Genomic DNA, 8,656 nt, shown 5'->3' with positions numbered 1-8,656 from the left:
CACCTATCACATTGGTCTAACAGAAAGTTCGGTGAGGCGTCGCGTCATTATGCTATGAATGTACCTCCGACTACCCCAATTGGATTGTAGTGGTGAGTTTATGTTGTCTTAAAATTAATAATATGAATGGTGGGGGATTTCTTTGATTTCCTGGTCAAGATGTCTAGTAATTAAAGATAAATATTAATAAAAGAAGAAGTAATAAAAGAAAGCCATAAATAACCTATTACTGAGTAGCAGTTATTCCACATACTTCGACGCACTGATATGCGGTAACCTTGAAACCATATCAAGATGGAATTTCATAGTTATAAATACATATTATTATATAATATTTATACATATATGTATTGGTACTGATTCCAGTATATAACATCTAATTTTATTTTAAGTTACACTTGTCACATTGAGTTGATAGCACAACTCAAAACGGGTTTCATACCAGCGAGATACCTATTTGATTCGCCCGGGTTATTCATTCTATCACCCATTCTTTTTCAAATTAAAAGCTGTCAGTCACTTATCCCTTTCTTGTTCGGCGGATAAGAAAATGATAGGTATAACTTAAAATAAAATTGGGGAGAGTCGACTGTGAATTGGGGTCAATTTGTTACTGTGTTGGACTAAATAACAAGTTTAGCTGCTAAAAACTTATATTCAGAACCCCATACATCCACAAATATTAAAGAATACAAGTATGATGATACCATCCCTCTCATCATTACGCGCGATGAAGTACAATAAGAGTCCAGGTGAGGATGGTATCACTATCGAAGTCTTAAAAATTGGTACACCCACACTTTTACCACACATTACAAACTTTTTTAATTGCATCTTAAAGACAGGAAAGCTACCTAAGCAGTTTTGCCACTCAAATATCATTTTACTACATAAAAAGGGAGATAAATCTGATATTAACAATTATAGACCCATAAGCCTTGTTTCTCACTTGTACAAAACGTTTATAAAAATCATAGAACGCCGTGTTTCTGGCAGACTGGATCTTAACCAACCACCAGAACAGGCAGGTTTTCGACCGGGACTCTCTACCACTGATCACCTGCATACATTGAACCAGATATTGGAAAAGCATACAGAGTTCAATTTGCCTCTATATCTAGCTTTCGTCGATTACTCCAAGGCGTTTGATAGTTTGAAGCACGACGCCTTGTTTGACGCACTCCAGAACCAACAAATACAACAAACTTATATAGATCTTCTAAAAATAATCTATGCCAATAGCACAGCAGCTATACAATTAGAAACGACGGGACCATCTTTTAAAATTGAAAAGGGCGTCAAGCAGGGTGATCCTCTGTCGCCAAAGCTATTTACTAGCACGCTAGAGGAAGTTTTTCGGAGCCTAGCGACAGAATGGGAGAGGCGGGGTATCGACCTTGGTGGCAAGAGACTGAATAATCTCCGCTTTGCCGATGATATCGTCCTTCTTTCTTCCTCGGCTTCAGAGTTAGAAAAAATGCTGCAGGATTTAAGTTCGGCGAGCCTGAGGGTTGGACTGATGATGAATATGTCAAAGACTAAGCTCATGACTAATAGCATAAAAAACGGGTAGTTTTAAATGATGGGGGAATGGAATATGTCCATGAGTACATTTACCTGGGGCAAATAGTCTCCTTCCAGTCACGTCAAGACAAAGAAGTTGCACGACGGACCGAAAATGCGTGGAGGAGCTATTGGTCAATGAAGGAACATATGAAAGGCGATTTACCTCTATCTCTAAAACGCAAACTCGTGGACATGTGCATTCTCCCAATATTAACCTATGGAGCTCAGACTTGGTCTTTGACAAAGGCTCAAAGGTCCAAACTTCAGGTCTGCCAGCGAGCAATGGAACGCAGCATGTTGGGTGTGAAACGGACTGATCGTGTCAGAAACACCGTGCTGCGTTCTAAGACTCAAATTGCGGATGTGGTCCACGCAGGCGCCAAGTTGAAGTGGGATTGGGCAGGTCACGTCTGTCGGATGCCTAACGACCTGTGGGCTAAGATCACCACAGAATGGTCTCCGAATAGAGACAGGCGCAGGCGCGGCAGACCGAGGCGGAGATGGCGCGACGACTTGGATGCTTTCCTGGAAGGCTGGCCGGAGGAAGCACTGGAGAGAGAGTCCTGGAAGAAATGGAGGGAGGCCTTTGCCCAGCAGTGGGACACTTTAGGCTAGATAAGATAAGATAAGATAAGCTGCTAATATTTTCGGGCATGCAATAAAATCCGACAGTCCTTTTTAACATGGTGGACACCTGGCACCATACTTGATATGCATTCTTTAAGGTCTTCGTATCAGTGGCTGCAAGTGTCTTTTGACTACTTGGGGTTCACTTCGCCCCATTACCGATTGCGAGTGTGAAGTAATGTACAAAAAGCCGCCATGGCTTTCTGTCAAAACGTAAGGAGTGTAGTAACTTTTCAACGTATTAATATAAGGTAGATAGATAGATATATACTAGGTAGATAGAAATATTATTGAGCACAATGGACACAAAATACAGAGATAAGGACAACATAATACAGAAAATCACAACAGGCTGGCTTATTGCTCATGCAGCAATTTCTTCCAGGCAACCTTTTCAGGTAGGTACCGACTATTATTTATGCAAGTAAAAGTAACAGTGAAAGTAGACTGCACTAGTAGGGTGAGTGGAACATTCGAATCCACATCACGTGTCGGTTAAGGACGAAGTTCTTGTGACGATCAGCCCCCAAATTCTGTTAGTCTGTTTATGTAAGATGCTATTCACTTCTGTTGGGATTTTAATAAAGTATACTGTATGACTACCATAATCATCGTCTTAGAAGCGTTATCGCGTTTGTTTTTTCAAAGATTTTACAGGGGCTTCAAGTTACGAGCTCATTTTGAATCCTTATGCGGATATTCTTACGATATTACTATTATTTTGTATGATGTATTTTATTTATTTCATAACTTGTTTTGACTATGGTTAGGTATATTTTTAGTAAATATGTATTATTATTATTATATTGAGATTTTATCAATGTATGTACGTATAGAGTACTTATTATATTAGCTTTAGTTTACTTTTAGGTATTATTTCTTGTCGCACCATCCCGCGATCCAAGTTTGGTAATTTTTGTTTCCTGGTAGTGGTTGCCTCGAAGAAATTGCTCTAGAGCAATAAGGTCGCTCAAATTGTACTGTTGGTATTCATGTGTCTGATTTTTGAAATTAAGTTATGTGCAATAAAGTACATAATGTTTGATTTGATTTGTTAAGCAGGCAACCCATTTGTGAGAGATTTTTTTACAGCCCTCGGCCACCCATCTAATTTGTGACCGCTCTGGAAATTGCTTAACTTTGTTGATCGGTATCAACCAATAAACATACACAAGTGGAGCTACGGGCGTTGACTTGACACTAGGATATTTTATTTTTGATGTTCAATTTGTACCTATGTTCGGTGGCTCGCCGTACCCTACCCTCCCGTATCGTTGTTTAGTAGTTGTCTCGGTTCGTTTACTTGATCAAACAACCATGTTTGTGGACCAATTCCCTGGTAAATTGACTGCCCTTTTTATACAACGACCTCTCATTAGTGAGAACCAATCCGCATTTGTAGTTGTTGGTTTTTAGTTGCGTAGTGTATCTTTGGGATAGCGATTTGTATGGACAAGTAGGGTTTCTGTGGTCCAGTGGTTGAGCGTTGTGTCACGATCCGGAGGTCCCGGGTTCGAATGCCGGTGGGGACATATCACAAAAATCACTTTGTGATCCCTAGTTTGGTTAGGACATTACAGGCTGATCACCTAATTGTCCAAAAAGTAAGATGATCCGTGCTTCGTAAGGCACGTTAAGCCGTTGGTCCCGGTTACTACTTACTGATGTAAGTAAGTAGTCGTTACATGAGCCATGTGAGGGGCCTTTGGTGGCTCAATAGTAACCCTGACACCAGGGTTGATGAAATTGGTACTTCACCTCACAACCCACACGATAGAAGAAGAAGAAGTGGCATTCGAGGTAATATGTCAGGTCAAAATTCTTGGGACATACTTCAGTAGGGCACTATGGTGGCGCCATCACGGTCTCGCCACCAACAAAAGGTATACAGTTAACACCTGATCACTTTATGGTATGGCCAACGAGACATACCAGGGCAGTTAAAAAGATCACATCGAAGCGATTCATCTAAAAAAGCAATATTGCTAGAACCCGTTATTTTAATTATGATAATAACCGCGTAAACTTAAAACAATGTATAAGCATATTGCTGTCTGACATTTGTTTCCATTGCACACTTACTTTTAGATGAATTGCTTCGATGTGGCTTATTTTAACCCATCAGTTGAGGTAGCGTTTATACAATTGCATTCTTACATTTTGTTACATACCACTGTGCTTTTAAGATAGGACCCTAAAACTGTCGACTTGACATATCATAGACAGGTTTATTTTATATTATTGTAAGTATATTTTCTCAAGCAAAATATTAAATTTAATTTCTTGTCAATTTATCGTAAAGATATTTGGGCCTGTAATCTGAAACCACTAAGATCTATAAGTTATTGTAAGTAGGATGCTTTAAGTAGGTATTAGACATAGTACTAGTACTAAGGTCGATGCGAACACTATCATTAGTTTATAATATAGTTCACACATTCATAAAGCTGATGAACCTATATAAACAAAGCACCGACATTTTCCAAATAATATCTCAATCTAATAAGAAACCGTACCACGCAGCTGTTATAAGGAATAAAATCGCATAACTAGATTGTCCGCATATTCGTTTATTTAGTAAATAAAACAGCATACCCGGCAAGACTTCGCGAGGATATGCCCCGTGGCGTAGTCTCCAGAGACGGACTAAGGCGGTGCTCTGTAAGGGCCCCCTGGTCACACCCCGAACGTCATCATCATCAGCCCATTAACGTCCCCACTGCTGGGGCACGGGCCTTCCCTATGGACGGATAGGGAGATCGGGCCTTAAACCATCACGCGGGCCCAGTGCGGATTGATGGTTATTAACGACTGCTAATGCAGCCGGGACTAACGGCTTAACGTGCCTTCCGAAGCACGGAGGAGCTCGAGATGAAAACTTTTTTTTTGTGATCACCCATCCTATGACCGGCCTTTGCGAAAGTTGCTTAATTCCAAGAATCGCAGACCGAGCGCGTTAACCGCTGCGCCACCGAGCTCCTCACACACCCTGAACACTTCACACAAAAGACCTCGTTTTGCACAGACACTACACATTGACGTTATCGTACCCGCGCATCTGTGTGTGTGACGTCTGACGTATTTACGATTTAAGACTAAAGTAAGACCGAGGGGGGAGGTAAACCTAGCTCAGCGGCTGTTAGGAGTGTAATACCTAAAGACAATAAACAAAACACATCGCAAGAAGATACATCGAAGTATAGTGTATCGATGATTTCTTTCTTCGCTGAAACGTGCATACCAGTGATGAACATTCGTACTGAAGATCATCGCAGTTTTGTTTATCGCGTTTAGGTATTACAATCGGTTGGTGGGGAGCGGAGAGTTGCCGTTCTGTACTCCTTATTCCATGCCTCGAGCCTGATTTAGCCTACAGCAGAACACATACATTCTACAAAAGAAAAATAACATCAAAAATCGGCCTTGTCCCTGGAAAATAAGAAGTGAAACCCTTCATTGACTATAGTTGTTTAGGTGGATATTTTAAAGTGCCTTGTACAGTCATGAGCAATATAATGTACCCACTTAAGGACTCTGTCACACTAACATGTTTGACATTTAGTGAGACTTACAGTTCAATTTGTCAAAAAAGTTAATATGACATGGTACCAAAGTGTATACATATTAATGCTCGTGACCGTACGTACATGGTGTTAGTGACACCGTAACGAAATCTTTGAGGGATGATTAAGTGGAATTTTTCGTCGCAAAAGTATGGAACTGAAAATAATTAAGAAAATACGGTACTGTGTCACTAACACTGTATTTTTTAAAATAATAATTTACGTATTTTTTTTGCATGTATGTGTATTGCTACTAGTTTGTGTTATAATGACTTGTGAGCCGTGGCCTAGTTGAAAGAACGCTTGGTTCTTAATTGTAGGATCGCAGGTTCGAATCTAGCATGGGTCCAAACCTTAACCTACCTTCGGCCCTGGCCGTGCCCCGGGCGAGTGCCTCGACAAATATTTGATTACCCCCGCATACGATCCGCTAAATTGTATTAGTTAATAGCTTGTTGACTGTTTGTCTGGAATACTTAGGCTTCTGGAATACTTTTTTTTACCTTTATTGAGTTTGCTCTTGGCCTCAGACTTGCCCGAAGGTATTGACGAGGCCTAAGATGGAGATGCTCGCCCAGAAGGTGCCTGTTCACTCTGGCCTTGAAAGCAACCGGGTTGTATGCATTCGGAAATACAGAAGACGGCAGAGAATTCCACTCCCTAGCAGTTCGCGTAATGAAGGACGATGCGAAGGGCTTGTGCGAATGGTTGTATACTTATGTATTTATGTTTTAGTTATATTTAAGACAAAATTATTATATTGGAATCAATTCCTCACGCCTCACCGAGCTTTCTGTTAGATCAACGTTATAAGTGGTGAGCCGTATCGCCGTCTATAATGGACGAGCCAAATGCCTAGCTTAAGCGTCGACTTCATCAATTATTAGAATTATTTTTTTCAACAATAACATCATCAGCTCATGACTATATCCAAATTGGGGTAGCTAAAAGTCACGTCAAAATAAAACTTACGTCTATGTGGCCACAAGGAATTAAAAGACAAGTTGCAGTCACTTTTGACACGAAGTCCTAGGATGGTTATCATGATAAACTATTATGAGTCCAGATACTCCTTGGTCTAACCCAAAACTTATCAAGTCGATAGTAGTGCTGCTATCAGTCTCCAGCTCACGACTATATCCCAATTGGGGTAGTAAATCAGAAATCAGAAATCAGAATCATTTATTCAACGTAATTATCATGGATAAACTTGTTGAAGGTCAATGTAACATTTTTGAATTTACGTCATTTCGCAAGGTGTTATGGCTGAGGAGAAGAAATGACAAGAAACTGCAACAGCAACACATCTTTTAAAAACCAATGAGGATATACATTACAAGTTATTTAATAACTAGAGGAACACATTCAATACCAGACATTTTTATCATTTAGGTAGCCATTAATCTTATAATAAGCTTTTTTACATAAATATTTAGAGGGACAAATAGTTAGAGGGACATCCGTCGCAAGATGAACTGAGTAGCCACACCTCACCGAGCTTTCTGTTAGACCAACGTCATAGGTGGTCAACCGTATCGCCGTCTATAATACTCGAGCTAACTGTGTTAGTGAAAATATCTAAGTATTATACAGGGTGTTAGTGAAATCATAACGAACAGTGATTGAGATGATTCAGACCATGATTCTGAGTTAATATCATTTGGAATTTCGTCTAAGAATTCAAGATTTTTTGTTTTTTTTTTTTGAAAAATTACCTATTTTCAATTAAGTATAGACTTTTGCGATAAAGTACGTGGGTGTTAGTGACACTGTAACGAATATTGAGGGGGATAATTCAGACTCGGAATATTCAGTTTTTTGTATGTTTTTTAATTATTTTCAGTTCCATACTTTTGCGGTGAAAAATTCCGCTTGATATTAACTCAGAATCGTGGTCTGAATGACTCTTTAAAGTTTTCGTTAAGACGTCACTAACGCCCTGTATAGATATTAATTGAACAACATTTAGCAAAAAGTGATATTTCCTAAATTCTGAATATGCAATATTGTACGGCGTGTAAATACACCTATATTAAAGATCGGAAAGAGCCTTGCAAAAGTATAGTTGCGTCGCCGTAGTATTATTACTTATACTATGGTCGCGTGATAAGCCAAAGACATTTGTTGGGCTGGGTATCGATGGATCTCCTACAACCTCCCATCACGGATCCTTCGATGGGAACCCTCATAAAATGGAATGTTCGAAGACATTATTTTTATCTCGCCACTTTTGTGGACAGTTTTCAAGTGCCAAGAAAATCATCGACCGATTCGAGTTACTGATTTTGTTCATAGCATCTAATAGCATGAATTCACCTAAATCACTGCAGGTCTGTTGTTAATTAGAGTAACAAACTAAATATATACCAACCTAGTTCTTTCCTACTGTAAATCGTGTAATATGAATCCTTTTTAATTTGAAATAAACAATTTATTATGTAATACAATACATCATTAAGGATGTTGATACATTAAAAAAACAAATGCGACACAGTTATTTAAGAGAGTTTTGGACTGGGTTAAACACGGAATAGAAAAAAAGGGGTTTTATTTCTTCTATTCTGTGGGGTTAAAGATGAATTATTAGAAATAAAAGCCAGTCTTAGACGATAAAAAAACAATCAAAACAAATTCGAATTTTATTTGTGAATTAAGTAACATTGAGTGCGACGTTTGACCGCTTTTATTGGTTTATGCTTCTATGCTGTTCTGGGAGCAAATTGCTTCTATGCTGTTCTGGGAGCAAATAAAAAACATAGAAAACGTTCAGCTGCTTGTCTTCCCGGGCATGTCGTAAAAACCGACAAAAGGATTGTGTCCTCTAACATGATGGACTAATGTTATGGGCGATAGGCTGATCCCTTATCACCATAAGGTTCATCATATTTTATCCAGCTTAC

Source organism: Pectinophora gossypiella, chromosome 19 (assembly GCF_024362695.1).
Source record: "Pectinophora gossypiella chromosome 19, ilPecGoss1.1, whole genome shotgun sequence".
Taxonomy (NCBI): domain Eukaryota; kingdom Metazoa; phylum Arthropoda; class Insecta; order Lepidoptera; family Gelechiidae; genus Pectinophora; species Pectinophora gossypiella.
This window is presented reverse-complemented; position numbering follows the sequence as displayed.